General features: G+C 47.4%; 1 long non-coding RNA gene across 3 annotated transcripts in view; it reads left to right on the top strand.

Annotated features, from left to right (window-relative positions):
* The window catches only part of LOC118520952 (uncharacterized), a 50143-nt gene that overhangs the window by 19424 nt on the left and 15974 nt on the right, over window positions 1–14745 (top strand). Inside the window, exon 3 of one of the 3 annotated variants that reach the window (XR_013447421.1) lies at window positions 2191–2635. The exons of the other annotated variants lie outside the window; for them this stretch is intronic. This is a non-coding gene — a long non-coding RNA (uncharacterized LOC118520952). Of the gene's footprint in view, window positions 1–2190; window positions 2636–14745 lie in introns of those variants that run through there. 3 annotated transcript variants of the gene reach the window in all.

Genomic DNA, 14745 nt, shown 5'->3' with positions numbered 1-14745 from the left:
AAAATGTTGCCTTTGGGGGCGCCTGGGTGAGCAGTTGGTTACATGTCTGACTCTTGGTTTCAGCTCAGGTTATGATCTCAGGGTCCTGGGATCATGCCCGGCACTGGGCTCCACCCTCAGCGGGGAGTCTGCTTGAGATTCTCTCCCTCTGCTTCTGCCCCTCCCTTTGTGCTCTCTCTCTCTCTAAGTAAATAAACAAAATCTTAAAAAAATGTTGCCTTTGATTTCTTTCCCATTCCTGTTTTGTAGGGACAATGACTCTCCTATTAAATCAATAAATGTTCTCACTTTAGGGTAACCCCAGTTTAGGGACCATTATGCAGCTGTATAAAGCCTACATAGACACATGGGAAAATGCTTGTTAAATACTATTACTCTAAAAAGCAGGATACATTATTGCACGCACACTATGTGTATTTGCCAACACTCTCAGCTGGCAGCGATGGAAACCCAGCTCAGACTGGCTTAAGCTCAAGATAATAATAAAAAATGAATTTGTTGGTTCGCAGAAACCTATAAAGTCGAAGGGAAAACTTCCCTACAGCAGGGCACAATGGTAATGTCAAGATTCAATCTTCTGTCTCTCCCTCTCTTGGCTGGTGCTAGATTTGTAGGAAGATGTCATCCACGCTCAGGCCGCCAACAGCTCTGGGCCCATGAGCTGCACTGCTAGTTACGTGGTTTCGGCAAACCTCAGGCCCGAGCCTTGTGGGCTCCTGAAGCCGTCTCTACAGCCCAGGGGCCGCATCCTGGTTGGTCGGGCCTGGCGTGGGGGTGTGGGGTCAGCCCCACTGACACGGAAGGCCTACAAGGGGTAGCTGAATGGGTCTCCAAAGGATTTTGGGGTGCTGTGACCAAAAGAAGGCAGATGCATGCTGGGTGGGAACCACAGACAAGATCCACTGTATGGTGAGCCCAGACATGTAAAAGGGGGTCCATGGGGACAAGCTGACAGAAAATAAAGCGAATTGCCCAGCAGCTATTCCGATTACTGTGACAAAATCAGAAAATACATATAAGAAATAATTAAAGGGGCGCCTGGATGGCTCAGGCTGTTGAGTGTCCAACTCTTGATTTAGGCTAAGGTCATGATCTCAAGGTTGTGGGATCAACACCACCCCCCCGCCCCCGCGGGCTCTGTGCTCAGCGGGGAGTCTGCTTGAGATTCTCTCCCTCTCTCCCTCTGTCCCTCTCCCCACTCACATGCTCTCTCTAAATAAATAAGTGAATGAAATCTTAAAAAAAAAAAGAATTAAGTAAATAATAAAAAGAAAAATCACCCTAAGCAATAAGGTGGGCTCAGTGGGTGGGAAGTCTGTTATCCCAGCCCATACAAACTCATACACACATACACACACATCCTTCAAACACACAGAAATGCCTGATTAAATACTGTTCACGATAGATTAAGTACATAGCTGAGCTATGACGAATGGGAGATCTCAAGGTTCTAGAAGGGTAAACTTAACCAGGAATGGAGGTGGGGATTGGGGTGAGTATAGGCTGAGGTCAGGGATTGGGGACTTTCTAATGTCAGAACAGGAGCTGTGGCCTTAGGGTCCAATACAGGGCGCTGTGTGTAGAGAGTTTAACACACAAGCTGGGGCCCTAGGTGGGCTGCCCCCCATCAGTGAGAAGGGTTCCAGCAAGGCTCTGCCCATCAAACCAGAGAGACAACTGGCTGTCTACTCATCCTTGGGTGGGGGTTAAAGTCACATGATAATAGGAAGCTTCTGCCTGCCTTGGAGTGTTGCTGTTGGAATCGGACCCAGAAGTGACTGCTTCCCCATAACCTCAGGCCCCATACCTGGCCCTCTGAGCGCTTTTCTTCCCAGCGAGGTCAGGCGGGCAGCTGGAAACCAGCTTCGGTGGGATTATTTACACCATGGAAAGTGGCTATCAATCAGGGTTTTTTCTTTTAAGGTTTTATTTATTTATTTGAGAAAGAGAGAGAGTACGAGCGGGGAGGGGAGGGGCAGAAGGAGAGGGAGAAGCGGGCTCCCCACTGATCAGGGAGCCCAATGCTGGGGCTCGATGAGGGCCCGATGCGGGGCTCGATCCCAGGACCCTGAGATCATGACCTGAGCCAAAGGCAGTCGCTTAACGACTGAGCTACCCAGGCGCCCCAATCAGGGTTTTGTTTGTTCCCAGGGCACACTACTGAATCAGATTACAATCTTTTCCCAACAGGGAGGCTGTGCGCCCTGCCCTCTGAAGTGGACAGCCCTCAGGGTTCCCTTCTGAGGAACCGAGGGGGGCCACCTGGGTTCAGATCCTGCTGTTGCTGTAATGAGCTGTGTAAATAAGGCAAGTCACTTAAAATCGCTGTGCTTCGGTCCCTCCATCTGGAAACTGGGGAGAACAATAGTCTTTAGCTGTGGTGTAATGAAAAATATGTATTTGCTCTTTGTCCCGGGTTCCTGGCCCAGAGCTCCTAAAACCTGCGGAATTTGGTGGTAGGAGTGTCTTGTGTTATTCATGAGGAGCCCCTTCTGACCATACCTGAGTTTGTGGTAATGAGGTGGCTAGAGAGCTTCGGGATGGGACTTGTCTCCAGAGAAAACAAGCCTGTGGAACGTGCAGCCCCAGCCCCTGACCTGGGGATGGAAAGGGGCCGGAGCTTGAGTTAATCATGAAAGGCCGATGATTTAATCAGTCATGTCTGCACAATGGAACTTTAATAAAAACTCTGAAACCAGGAGACTAAGGGAGCTTCTGGACTGGTGAACACATCCCCATGCAGGGTGGGTGGTCACCCCAACTCTTTGGGGACAGAGGCTCCTGCCCCTGGGCACCCTTCCCGACCTCGCCCTATGTACCTCTCCATCTGGCTATTCATTTGTATCCTTTGTACTAAACTGTAGTCCAGAGTACAGTGTTTTCCTAGGTTCTGTGACTCGTTCTAGTGAACCTGAGGGGACCAGGCAGAAGTGCAGGTGGCCTGGGGACCCATTGGCTGCTGGTGTCTGGAGTGGGGGCAGTCCTGTGGGACTGAGTCCCTAACCTGTGCGGTCTGTGCTGACTCCTTAGTTCCAGCTGGGGTGGGCCCGGCAGCACGGATGCACGAATGCAAGGAGGGGATGAGATAATGCTCTCAGGAAGCACAGAGCCTCGGGGAGCATTGGGCAGCATGTCCACGATGACGATGAGCCATCTTTTTTGGACAGGCTGCCTGCCATCAGGGCTCATGGATGATTTGCTCTTTCCAGGAGTCTCTTCACCAGATGAGCCCAAGATTCCCTTGGAGGGGATGCCTGCCCGTGGCGACTCCCAGGTCATTCCCCAGACCTCACTCACTAGAAATCCATCCCCTGCCCCCATGAGTAATATTCCTGTAGTTGCTGCAGTGAATGAATAATTTGCTTTGCCCACACCGGGAGGGATGGAGTGTGTTCCAGGACAATGTGCTTTTGCCAGGCTCCCTGGGGATTCTGGCAGCAACAACCCCTGCCCCTCCCCAGCACCTTTCCCCTTTGAGGTAGGCTTGCCCTAGACCCTCCGCTGCACTAGTGTGTGGGTGATGGGAATCATCTATTTGGAGCACCCAAAGCCAGGAGGGTGTGTAGTGGGGAAGACAGTCTGGCCCCAGTCCAGCTCTAGGGATGGGCCTGATGATCGAAGCTATTTCCTGGAGGGGTCACTGGATCAGGCACAGGCCTTCATGCAATGCTGGCCATGGAGTCATGAGAGTGAGGTGAGTTCTTTTAGAGATTCTGGGAGGTTTCCTTACTTATTAGGAGACCCAGGAAGAGGTAGTCCTCCTCTGCTCTTGTACATGATCACATTTAGTTGGGTCTCTTGTAACCATGAGGGCACCTGGCCTAAAAAAAAAAAAAAAAAGCCCTACATAGAGAGTAGTGGAACCATGGGGATTGTAGAAAAGTAGGGCAAAGGCTTGATCAAACTATACCGGCAGCCACCCAGCCACTAGATTTCCTGTGATGAGAGGTGATTTTTTTTCCAAGTTGTTTCAGGAAATTGATCCAGGGCTTTCTGTTATAGCAACCAAAGCCACCTTAAGGAATAGCATCTCTAGCATGAAAATCATTCAAGGAACCTAAGCTGTGGAGGCCCCAGAATCCTACCTCTCCAGAACACCCTGGGGCCTCTGGCTAGCATGACTACTGCTCTCAAGTCATCTCCCTTCTGCCTGAGCTTCAGACTTCTCCATCCCAAGACTTCTGCCCACACTGGTCCAGAAATCACCCCATAGGGTCCCTCCCACAGCCTTCCTTGGATTCCTCCCTGGCACTGGCATTCAGCCAAAGCCACCACTATGGAAGGAGCACTGTAGGACTCATCAAAAAACGCAAAAGCTGTCATTTCTCCCCAGAGTCTACACTAAGGAAGAGAACCATAAACCAATCTAGTCAATTGGCATCTATAGTGGGTTGAATTGTGGGCCCCCCAAAGATATGCCCTTATCCTGGGCGCCTGGGTGGCTCAGTTGGTTAAGCGACTGCCTTCGGCTCAGGTCATGATCCTGGAGTCCCTGGATCGAGTCCCGCATCGGGCTCCCTGCTCGGCAGGGAGTCTGCTTCTCCCTCTGACCCTCCCCCCTCTCATGTGCTCTCTCTCTCTCATTCTCTCTGTCTCAAATAAATAAATAAAATCTTTAAAAAAAAAAAAAAAAAAAAAAAAAAAGATATGCCCTTATCCTAACCCCAGGAACCTGTGAATGTGACCTTCTTTGGAAAGAGGGTCTTTGCAGACATAATTAAATTAAGGGTCTTGAGATCATCCAGAATTAAGGTAGGTCCTAAATCCAATGACTAGTGTCTTTATAAGAGAAGAGAAGTGTCCTGTGTTTTCTTAGATTCTGTAAGTCTGTTTAGCATCTATCAATCACAGGGTCAAACTATTGGCCAGAGTATTTACCTCTCTCCCGCAAGTCAGCTTGCCAGGAACTCTCCTTTCTGGGGCAGATGGGCTAGCTAAGGCTGAGCCCCCACCCACCTTCTTATCTCTTACACACCAAGCCAGTATTGCCCCTGCCCCACGTCACCCCAGGACCAGGTACCAGCAGCTAGAGACCACTCCTAGAGCCCAAAGCCTGTTGGAATTATTCAAACTAGCCATTCTTAAACTCTTTACTCTGCCTTGCTTTGCCCTTCCTGAAGAAACTCCAGTTAAGACTCTGGCCTGCGCCTTCCCCTTGCTCCTGTCTTCTGCCTCCTGACCACCTTGATGTTTCCCATGTGGCCCTGTGTGGCGGGGCATGCCCCTTCTCTCAGGAAGTGTGAGTAACACATTCTTTCAATGGCAATGACCTCTCTGTGTCATCTTTCAATCACCTGCATAAATTAAAATCCCTCGGGTACAAATGACGCAATATGGGAGAAGGGGAAGGGAGACCAGGCACAGGGAAGACAGCCATGTGAAGACATTGATGGGAGTGATCTAAGTCGAGGAACGCCAGAAACCACCGGAAGCTGCAAGAGGCAAAGAAGGATTCTACCCTAGAGTGTTCAGAGGGGGTATAACCCTGCAGACACTGTGATTTCCGACCTCTGGCCTCTGGAACTGTGAGAGCAGCTAACAGTGATGACCAGGTATTGGGTCTTCACTCTCAACATACGCACAGACACAGCACTACTTAATCCTCCCCACAAGGCCTGTGGTAAGCACCATTATCCCATTTTATAGATGAAGAAAATGTGCCTCAGTCAGGGCAAGAGCTGAGATGTGAGCCAGGCCACCTGGCCAAGCCCCTAAGGCTGCGCTCTTAACCACCGTATGATCCTTAACCACTGTACTGATCCAGGTCAGAATTTGCCTCCACAAGCCTGTGCAATCACATGGGGGGGGCACCAGTCCTCTCCCCTATCTCAGAGTCCCTAAGGCTGCCACCCGCTCTCTATGCCTGCTGTGATGGGCGCTGTTCACGTGGTCACTGCTCTGGCTGTTGCCGCCCCGGGCTCCCATGGCTGCTCCGGGGAGTGTGGGCCTGGAGCCTTCTGAAGCTCTGCTGCCCGGCCCCCATGTCCCCCCTGACCCCGCCCACCTTGAGGAGGGTGGTGCACATGGACCCTGCCTGCCAGTGAGACCAACTTGGGGACCTGGGAAAGGCCCTGGGGTTCTGACTCTTTGGCTGACTGCTCCCCAGGTGCTCAGTCCTAGCTCTCAGCTCCCAGGGTAGCTTCTTTGAATATTGGTGCTCCAAGGGAGGGGCTCCAGATTCTACATCTTCTAGAACTCCCACTTCCTGCATGTTGAAGACACTGAGGAGATGGAGCACCCTAGAGCTCCATTAGCAGATGGTATGGGAATTCCACTTAAACGTACACTGGATTTGTTTGGAATAGGTTAATAAGCCCCATGGTGTGGGGACTGAGACCCCAAAGGAATTCTCAAGTGACAAAAAACAATTGCCACTCTGCTTTCTAAGGAGGTGGGTGCTGTTAGCTGAAGGTCTTTGTTTAGAAAGAGCTGGGTTTGGGCCAGGAGCCATACCAGCCAATTTGTTCTGCAAGAGAGAAAGAGTGAGGGTTTTGAACTTCCTGAGAAAGGAATGCCAAGTTACAAGTGGCAGCCCTGAGAAGGGAGGCAAGGTCAGGCCCCCCAGAGGTGGAGCCAGGGAGGCTCAGGAGAACAGAAATCTCTATAGGGAATTTTTAAGTTCTTTGTGTGGGGTTCTCCAAGGTAAACTCCTCACCTTCTCCACAACATCAAAAATCACACTTGTTTTCCAGTGCTTTTGTGTGAGTGCTGACAGCCAGGGGACTGCAGGCCCTGGGGGAGGGTGTGCTCCTTTAGGCTGGCTTGTAGCTGAGACTGCCCTCATGGACACAGAGAGTAGGGGCAGTGGAGGGCCGAGGTACAAAGTGGTGCTGGGGCAATTGGTTAAGTGTTTGGAAAACCTTGGGTAAATTTCTCACTTTCACTCCCAGATTTTACTTTATTTTATTTTTTAAAGATTTTATTTATTTATTTGAGAGATAGAGAGAGAGGGCATGAGCAGTGGGGAGGGTCAAAAGAAGAGGGAGGAGCGGACTCCCCACCAAGCAGGGAGCCTGACACGGGGCTTGATCCCAGAACCCCAAGATCATGACCTGAGCTGAAGGCAGATGCTTAACTGACTGAGCCATGCAGGAGCCCTTCACTTCCAGATTTTAAAGAGGTAAATGCAAAGAAAGAAAAAAGGGAGAGGTCATAAGTAAACTAAAAGAAAATAGTTCATTTTGGGAAGGAGAAGTACTTTCTAAACATAAAAGCCAGTAAAGAATTTCCAAAGGGAAAAAATAGACACAGGTCTAAAAAACAAGAGCAAACCACAATCTGGGTAAAAATGTTTGCTACAAATACCACAGAGGCTTAGCATCTGTACTATTGTTGGGGAGGAAAAACTTTCCTCTACTCTTGTAAGGTTCTTCTGGCTGTTCTAAGAATTAAATTGACATGAGACAGATTAACAGGAGAAAATAAAAATTTAATTGCAGGAACCCCACATACATGAAAGATTCAGGAACAGAAAGGTAAAATGAGGTATACATGCCATCCTGAGCTAAGGAATGGGATAGGGGCCTGGGGCTTCAAAGAGGAGGAAGGCAATTCACGGGGCATCAAGAAGACACACACTTTGGTAATTAGATGTTTGCTCTACTATACAGATGGGTCACTCAGATAAGATTTATCTCTGGTAATAACTCTTATTCTGGGAAAGACCCCCAATTTAGATTCTTCTAGGTAATTAAGGAAGGGGCAAAAGTTTCTCTTGAGCCCACAGGGTCTTGATTACCTTCAGCTCAAAATAGTCTACATGCAAAAGTAGCACATTTGGAGGGGGGGGCTTGTTCAGGAACTTTTTACTAAATAGAGCTTCCAAACAGATTGATAAGATACCATTAATACCCAATAACACAATATGCAAAAGACAAGAAAAGACCATTCACCAAAAAAATCTAAGTAACTAATAAACATGAGAAAATATTCGACTGTATTAGTAGTCCAAGAAATATAAGATAAAAAAAAAAAAAAAGATCTCTTTAGGTGGTGGGTTTATAAGTGACTTAATAAAATTGCTATCTTTTGGTGAACTGCATTTTCTAATTTTTTCTATAGTAATATCATTTCTTCCTTGCATTAAGAGAACATCCTGAAAGCACATGATACTGTCAAATATCAAATGACTAGCAGTGTCAGAGACTTTTAGTTTTGGTGGATCATGGGCAAATTTTTTTTCTTTCAAGCTTTTGTGCATTTTTAATTTATATGATTCATTTATCCTTCAACAACAAGTAAATATCACTTTAAGTATTAGAACAAATTTGCAAGTTAAAATAAATTCCTTCTTCCCAACCTCCCAGAAGTCTGGGCCCTGTATGCAAATAGGATTCCTGGGGCCACCCAAACACCCACTCCAGAGCGGAAGACTAACTGAACTGAGAGACTATCCCTCCCACCTCTATCTTCAAAACAAAGGGGGTACTTTAACTCTCCCCAAATCACATGTACACCCCCTCAGACAGCTCCAGGGTCCACCCTGATGCCTCTCCACTCTCCGGTTTGGCCTGCTGGCTGCAGTAAGAGGACTCTGGGCAAGTGCCTGAGGGCCCAGGAAGAAGAAGTGGGCCACCCAGCTTCCTCAGAGGCTGGGCTGGTGGCCATGCAGCACCCTGAGGGGGCCCTGGTGTAGACTAGCTTTGAGAGATCAGAATCAAACTGTGATCCCTCTGCCCACAAGTCCCACCATCCATCCTCATGTTACTCCTGGGTGTCTGTTCTGGACTAAATTGTATCCCCTCAAAATTCACATGGTGAAGTCCTAACCCCCAGTACCTCAGAACATGATTGTGTTTGGAGAGTGGGCTTTTAAAGAGGTAACTAAGTTAGAATGAGGTCATTAGGGTGGTCTTTAATCCAATATGACTGGTGTCCTTATAAGAAGAGGAAATTTGGACAAAGACACACACTGAGCGGAGAAGGGCATGTGAACATGAAGACCATCTATAAACCAAGGAGAGGTGGGGAACAGCCCTCCTTTTTTAGCCCTCAGAGGGAAACAACTCTGCCAACACCTCGATTTCTGACTTCTGCCTCCAGAACTGTGAGAAAATCTATTTCTGTTGTTCAAGACCTCCCAGTCTATGGTACTTTGTTATGGCAAAGTACTGATGAATAACGGTGGATCACGGGCAAATTTTTTTTTTTTTTTTTGCCTCGGCTGATGAATAACAAATCCTTGAGCACAGGATTAGGCTCTCATATAGAATCTCAAAGAGGTTAAAGATAGATGTCTCCTTGCAAAAGCTGTATTACCCAAATTGAGAGATAAGTTACCTACCTGTTGTCACAACACAGCCCCGTGTGCCAAAGGCACCTTCCCAGGAGTGTGCAGGTTCCCAGAATCTAGGATGTTGGCAAGACTTACAGATAGGGCCAGCCAGACGCCAAACCATGGGGTGTGGTGGGGGTGGGGGTCACAGGGCTTTGCCCTCAGGCTTCGCAGCTCTTTCCCAGCCCCGGCCATCTGCTAGTCATCTACAGGGTTCAGGGCTGGGGAACGGGGCTGCGTGTTGAGGGGGCAGAGCCTTGAGCTACCCCTCCCACTTACAGCTGCCACCCTGCATGGAGCCAGCTTTGCTCCGTCCGTCCGTAGGGCATCCTGCAGGCCGTGCTGCCACATTTTCTTTTAAAGATTTTATTTATTTATTTATTTATTTATTTATTTATTTATTTATTTATTTGACACAGAGAGAGAGAGACACAGCGAGAGAGGGAACACAAGCAGGGGGAGTGGGAGAGGGAGAAGCAGGCTTCCCACCAAGCAGGGAGCCCGATGAGGGGCTCGATCCCAGAACTCTGGGATCGTGACCTGAGCTGAAGGCAGACGCTCAACAACTGAGCCACCCAGGTGTCCCCGTGCTGCCACATTTGACCCTTGTGGACAACTGACCTGTTTGGATGGGCTGTGCCTGCTGTCTGTTCCTACGGGGGCCCCTTAACGCAAAGTGAGTTGGGAGAGAGGTTCTTCTACCTCAGAGCAGGTTTTCCCAGCGGTACTGCTCTAAGGGAGAGCTATTCACTGCTCTCTTGCTCTAAACTTGCGGTTCTAGCCTCCTTAGGTCAGGAAGGAATGATTTGGGTCCCTCCCGAGAAAAATGCACATGCACGGACTCCCTGAAACCCCACTCTGAGATTTGAACTGTTTCTGGTTATTTGCATTCCAGGGACCTGCAGACCCCTGAAACTCACCTGCTGTGTGGCTTGTAGGCAAACAGAGGTGTGGACAGGTGGGGGGAGGTTGGGCAAGGGATGCAATCCAGGAGAAAGATGCCAAGGCAGGAAGAGGCAGCCCCTGTGGGGGAAGCTGTAAGAACACCCTGGCTGATTCTGGAAGGCTGTCCCTAGAGGGTGGAAGAGGTCTCATTACCTCCTAGAAGTCGAGCCAGTGGTAGAGGGTTCTGGGCAGGAGAGAGGCATGGAGGAAGCAGGGATTTAGGAAGGCTTTGGGAAGGCTTTGGGAAGAAGCCTCTAGAAGCATAGCTCTGTAAGAGCTTGCCTGCCATATTGCCACCATACACAAACATCGTTTTTGCAAATGTTTCCCCAAAAGACTGGCCCTGTCTTCCAGGACAAAGCAGGAAGAGCAGGGGCAGGAAGTCCTATCGGTTTTGGGTGACTAGAACAGTGAGTCCCGAGCTGCCCAAGACAGGAATGTGTTCATGGGGGATGGTCAGTAAGGGGTTTAGGAAATGAGGATTTGGGAAGCTAGCCTTGTCAAGGGGAGAGAGCACTCTCCCCAGTGTATGCCCTGGAGGGGTGGACCCTGCACAGGCACCCAGATGCATCCCACTCACTCCTACTCCATGCCCACACTCACCCAGCCACCTTGGTTATCCTTTGGCTTCTGCAGTAGGTTGAACTGTGCCCCACTCCCCTGCCCCAACCCAAGACACGTCCACTTATAACCTCAGAATATAACTTTATTGGGAATAAGGGTGTAGATATAATTGTAAGAGTTGTAATTGAGAATGAGACACAGAGGGGGGGCACATGAAGATGGAGAGGCAGAGGTGGAGTGAGTGATGCATCTTACAGGCTAAGGAACACCCAGGGTGGCCGGCAGCCACCAGCAGTTAGGAGAGAGGCACGGAGTGAATTTTCCCTCAGAGCCAGAAGGAACCAACCTTGCTGACATCTTGATTTCTGACTTCCGGTCTCCAGAACTGTGAGAGAATAAAGCCACCCACTTTGTGCTCATTTTTGAAAACAGCCCTAGAAACTAACATGGCTTCATACGGTGAACGTAGGTATGGGAAAAGGACCTCCTGTTTGAGTCAGTTTGGGAAACGCTGTGATAAACTATAGGCTTCTGTGCTGAGGAAGCCTTTGCTAGGCTACAGAGCTTTATGAATTTCCAAGGGTGGGGGAGGATCAGTATTGAGCACTCACTTCCCAAACAGAATTAATCAAGGAACCCTTATGTATTCGTCAGCTCAGGCCGCCATAACTGAACACCACAGACTGAGTGTTTGAACAACCGTTCTGGAGGCTGCAAGTCCAAGATCAAGGTGTTGGCAGGGTTGGTTTCTGGTAAGTTTGCAGACAGCCTTCTTGCTGTGTCCTCAAATGGACTCTTCTCTGTGCGTACACAGAGAGACAGAGAGAACTCCGGTGTCTCTTCCTCTTTTTATAAGGACACCAGTCCTATTGGATTAGGGTCTTATGCTTATGACTATATTTAACCTTAATTACTTCCTTTTTTATGAGTTTTATGTTTTTTTTTTTTTTAAAGATTTTATTTATTTGATGGGGAGAGACAGCCAGAGAGAGAACACAAGCAGGGTAAGTGGGAGAGAGAGAAGCAGGCTTCCTGCTGAGCAGGGAGCCCGATGCGGGGCTCGATCCCAGGACCCTGGGATCATGACCTGCGCCGAAGGCAGACGCTTAACGACTGAGCCACCCAGGCGCCCCGAGTTTTATGTTTTTTTAAAATGATTTCATTTTTTAAATATTAACATATAATGTAGTATTTGTTTCAGGGGTACAGGTCTGTGATTCATCAGTCTTACACAATTCACAGTGCTCACCATAGCACATACCCTTCCCAATGTCCATCACCCAGCCACCCCATCCCTCCCACCCCCCTCCATTCCAGCAACCCCCAGTTTGTTTCTTGAGATTAAGAGTCTCATGGATTGTCTCCCTCTCTAGTTTCATCTTGTTTCATCTTTCCCTCCCTTTCCCTATGATCCTGTCTTGTTTCTCAAATTCCTCATATCAGTGAGATCATATGATTGTCTTTCTCCGATTGACTTATTTCACTTAGCATAATACCCTCTAGTTCCATCCACATCATTGCAAATGGCAAGATTTAGGTTTTTTGGTGGCTGCATAATATTCCATTGTATATATATACCACTTCTTCTTTATCCATTCATCTGTTGATGGACATCTGGGTCTTTCCATAGTTTGGCTATTGTGGACATTGCTGCTATAAACATTGGGGTGCACGCACCCCTTCAGATCACTACATTGGTATCTTTGGGGTAAATACCCAGTACTGCAATTGCTGGATCATATGGTAGCTCTATTTTCAACTTTTTGAGGAACCTCCATACTGTTTTCCAGAGTGGCTGCACCAGCTTGCATTCCCACCAACAGTGTAGGAGGGTTCCCCTTTCTCTGCATCCTCGCCAACATCTGTCGTTTCCTGACTTGTTAATATTAGCCATTCTGACTGGTGTGAGGTGGTATCTCACTGAGGTTTTGATCTGGATTTCCCTGATGCCGAGTGATGTTGAGCACTTTTTCATGTGTCTGTTGGCCATTTGGATGTCTTCTTTGCAGAAATGTCTGTTCATGTCCTCTCCCCATTTTTGATTGGATTATTTGTTCTTTGGGTGTTGAGTTTGATAAGTTCGTTTTTTTTTTTTTTAAGATTTTATTTATTTATTTGACAGTGAGAGAGGGACAGTGAGAGAGGGAACACAAGCATGGGGCGTGGGACAGGGAGAAGCAGACTTCCCACGGAGTAGGGAGCCCGATGTGGGGCTCTATTCCAGGACCCTGGGATCATGACCTGGGCTGAAGGCAGATGCCTAATGACTGAGCCACCCAGGTGCCCCGAGTTTGATAAGTTCTTTATAGATTTTGGATACTAGCCCTTTATCTGGTATGTCATTTGCAAATATCTTCTCCCATTCTCTCGGTTGTCTTTTGGTTTCCTTGACTATTTCCTTTGCTGTGCAAAAGCTTTTTATCTTGATGAAGTCCCAATAGTTCATTTTTGCCCTTGCTTCCCTTGCTTTTGGCAATGTTTCTAGGAGGAAGTTGCTGCGGCTGAGATCGAAGAGGTTGCTGCCTATGTTCTCCTCAAGGATTTTGATGGATTCCTGTCTCACATTTAGGTCTTTCATCCATTTTGAGTCTATTTTTGTGTGTGCTGTAAGGAAATGGTCTAGTTTCATTCTTCTGCATGTGGCTGTCCAATTTTCCCAACACCATTTGTTGAAGAGACTGTCTTTTTTCCATTGGACATTCTTTCCTGCTTTGTCGAAGATTAGTTGACCATAGAGTTGAGGGTCCACTTCTGGGCTCTCTATTCTGTTCCATTGATCTGTGTGTCTGTTTTTGTGCCAGTACCATACTGTCTTGATGATGACAGCTTTGTAATAGAGCTTGAAGTCTGGAATTGTGATGCCACCAGCTTGGATTTTCTTTTTCAACATTCCTCTGGCTATTCGGGGTCTTTTCTGGTTCCATACAAATTTTAGGATTATTTGTTCCAATTCTTTGAAAAAAGTTGATGGTATTTTAATAGGGATTGCATTAAATGTGTAGATTGCTCTAGGTAGCATAGACATTTTCACAATATTTGTTCTTCCAATCCATGAGCATGGAACGTTTTTCCATTTCTTTATGTCTTCCTCAATTTCTTTCATGAGTATTCTATAGTTTACTGAGTACAGACTCTTTGCCTCTTTGGTTAGATTTATTCCTAGGTATCTTATGGTTTTGGGTGCAATTGTAAATGGGATTGACCCCTTAATTTCTCTTTCTTCTGTCTTGTTGTTGGTGTATAGAAATGCCACTGATTTCTGTGCATTGATTTTATATCCTGCCACTTTACTGAATTCCTGTATGAGTTCTAGCAGTTTTGGGGTGGAGTCTTTTGGGTTTGCCACATAAAGTATCATATCATCTGCAAAGAGTGAGAGTTTGACTTCTTCTTTGCCGATTTGGATGCTTTTTATTTCTTTTTGTTGTCTGATTGCTGAGGCTAGGTCTGGAGGTGTCTTTGGGTCTAAAATGAGTCTCTTGCAGGAAGCATATTGATGGGTCTTGTTTTTTTTAACCAATCTGATACCCTGTGTCTTTTGATTGGGATATTTAGCCCACTTACATTCAGGGTAACTATTGAAAGATAGGAATTTAGTGCCATTGTATTGCCTGTAAGGTGACTGTTACTGTATATTGTCTGTGTTCCTTTCTGGTCTATGTTGCTTTTAGGCTCTCTCTTTGCTTAGAGGACCCTTTCAATATTTCTTGTAGGGCTGGTTTGGTGTTCACAAATTCTTTTAGTTTTTGTTGGTCCTGGAAGCTTTTTATCTCTCCTTCTATTTTCAATGACAGCCTAGCTGGATATAGTATTCTTGGCTGCATATTTTTTCTTGTTTAGTGCTCTGAATATATCATGCCAGTCCTTTCTGGCCTGCCAGGTCTCTGTGGATAGGTCTGCTGCCAGTCTAATGTTTCTACCGTTGTAGGTTACAGACCTCTTGTCCCGAGCTGCTTTCAGGA

The sequence above is a fragment of the Halichoerus grypus genome, chromosome 4 (assembly GCF_964656455.1).
Source record: "Halichoerus grypus chromosome 4, mHalGry1.hap1.1, whole genome shotgun sequence".
NCBI lineage: Eukaryota > Metazoa > Chordata > Mammalia > Carnivora > Phocidae > Halichoerus > Halichoerus grypus.
Note: the sequence above shows the minus strand (reverse complement) of the source record. Positions and strands in the feature narration are given on the sequence as shown.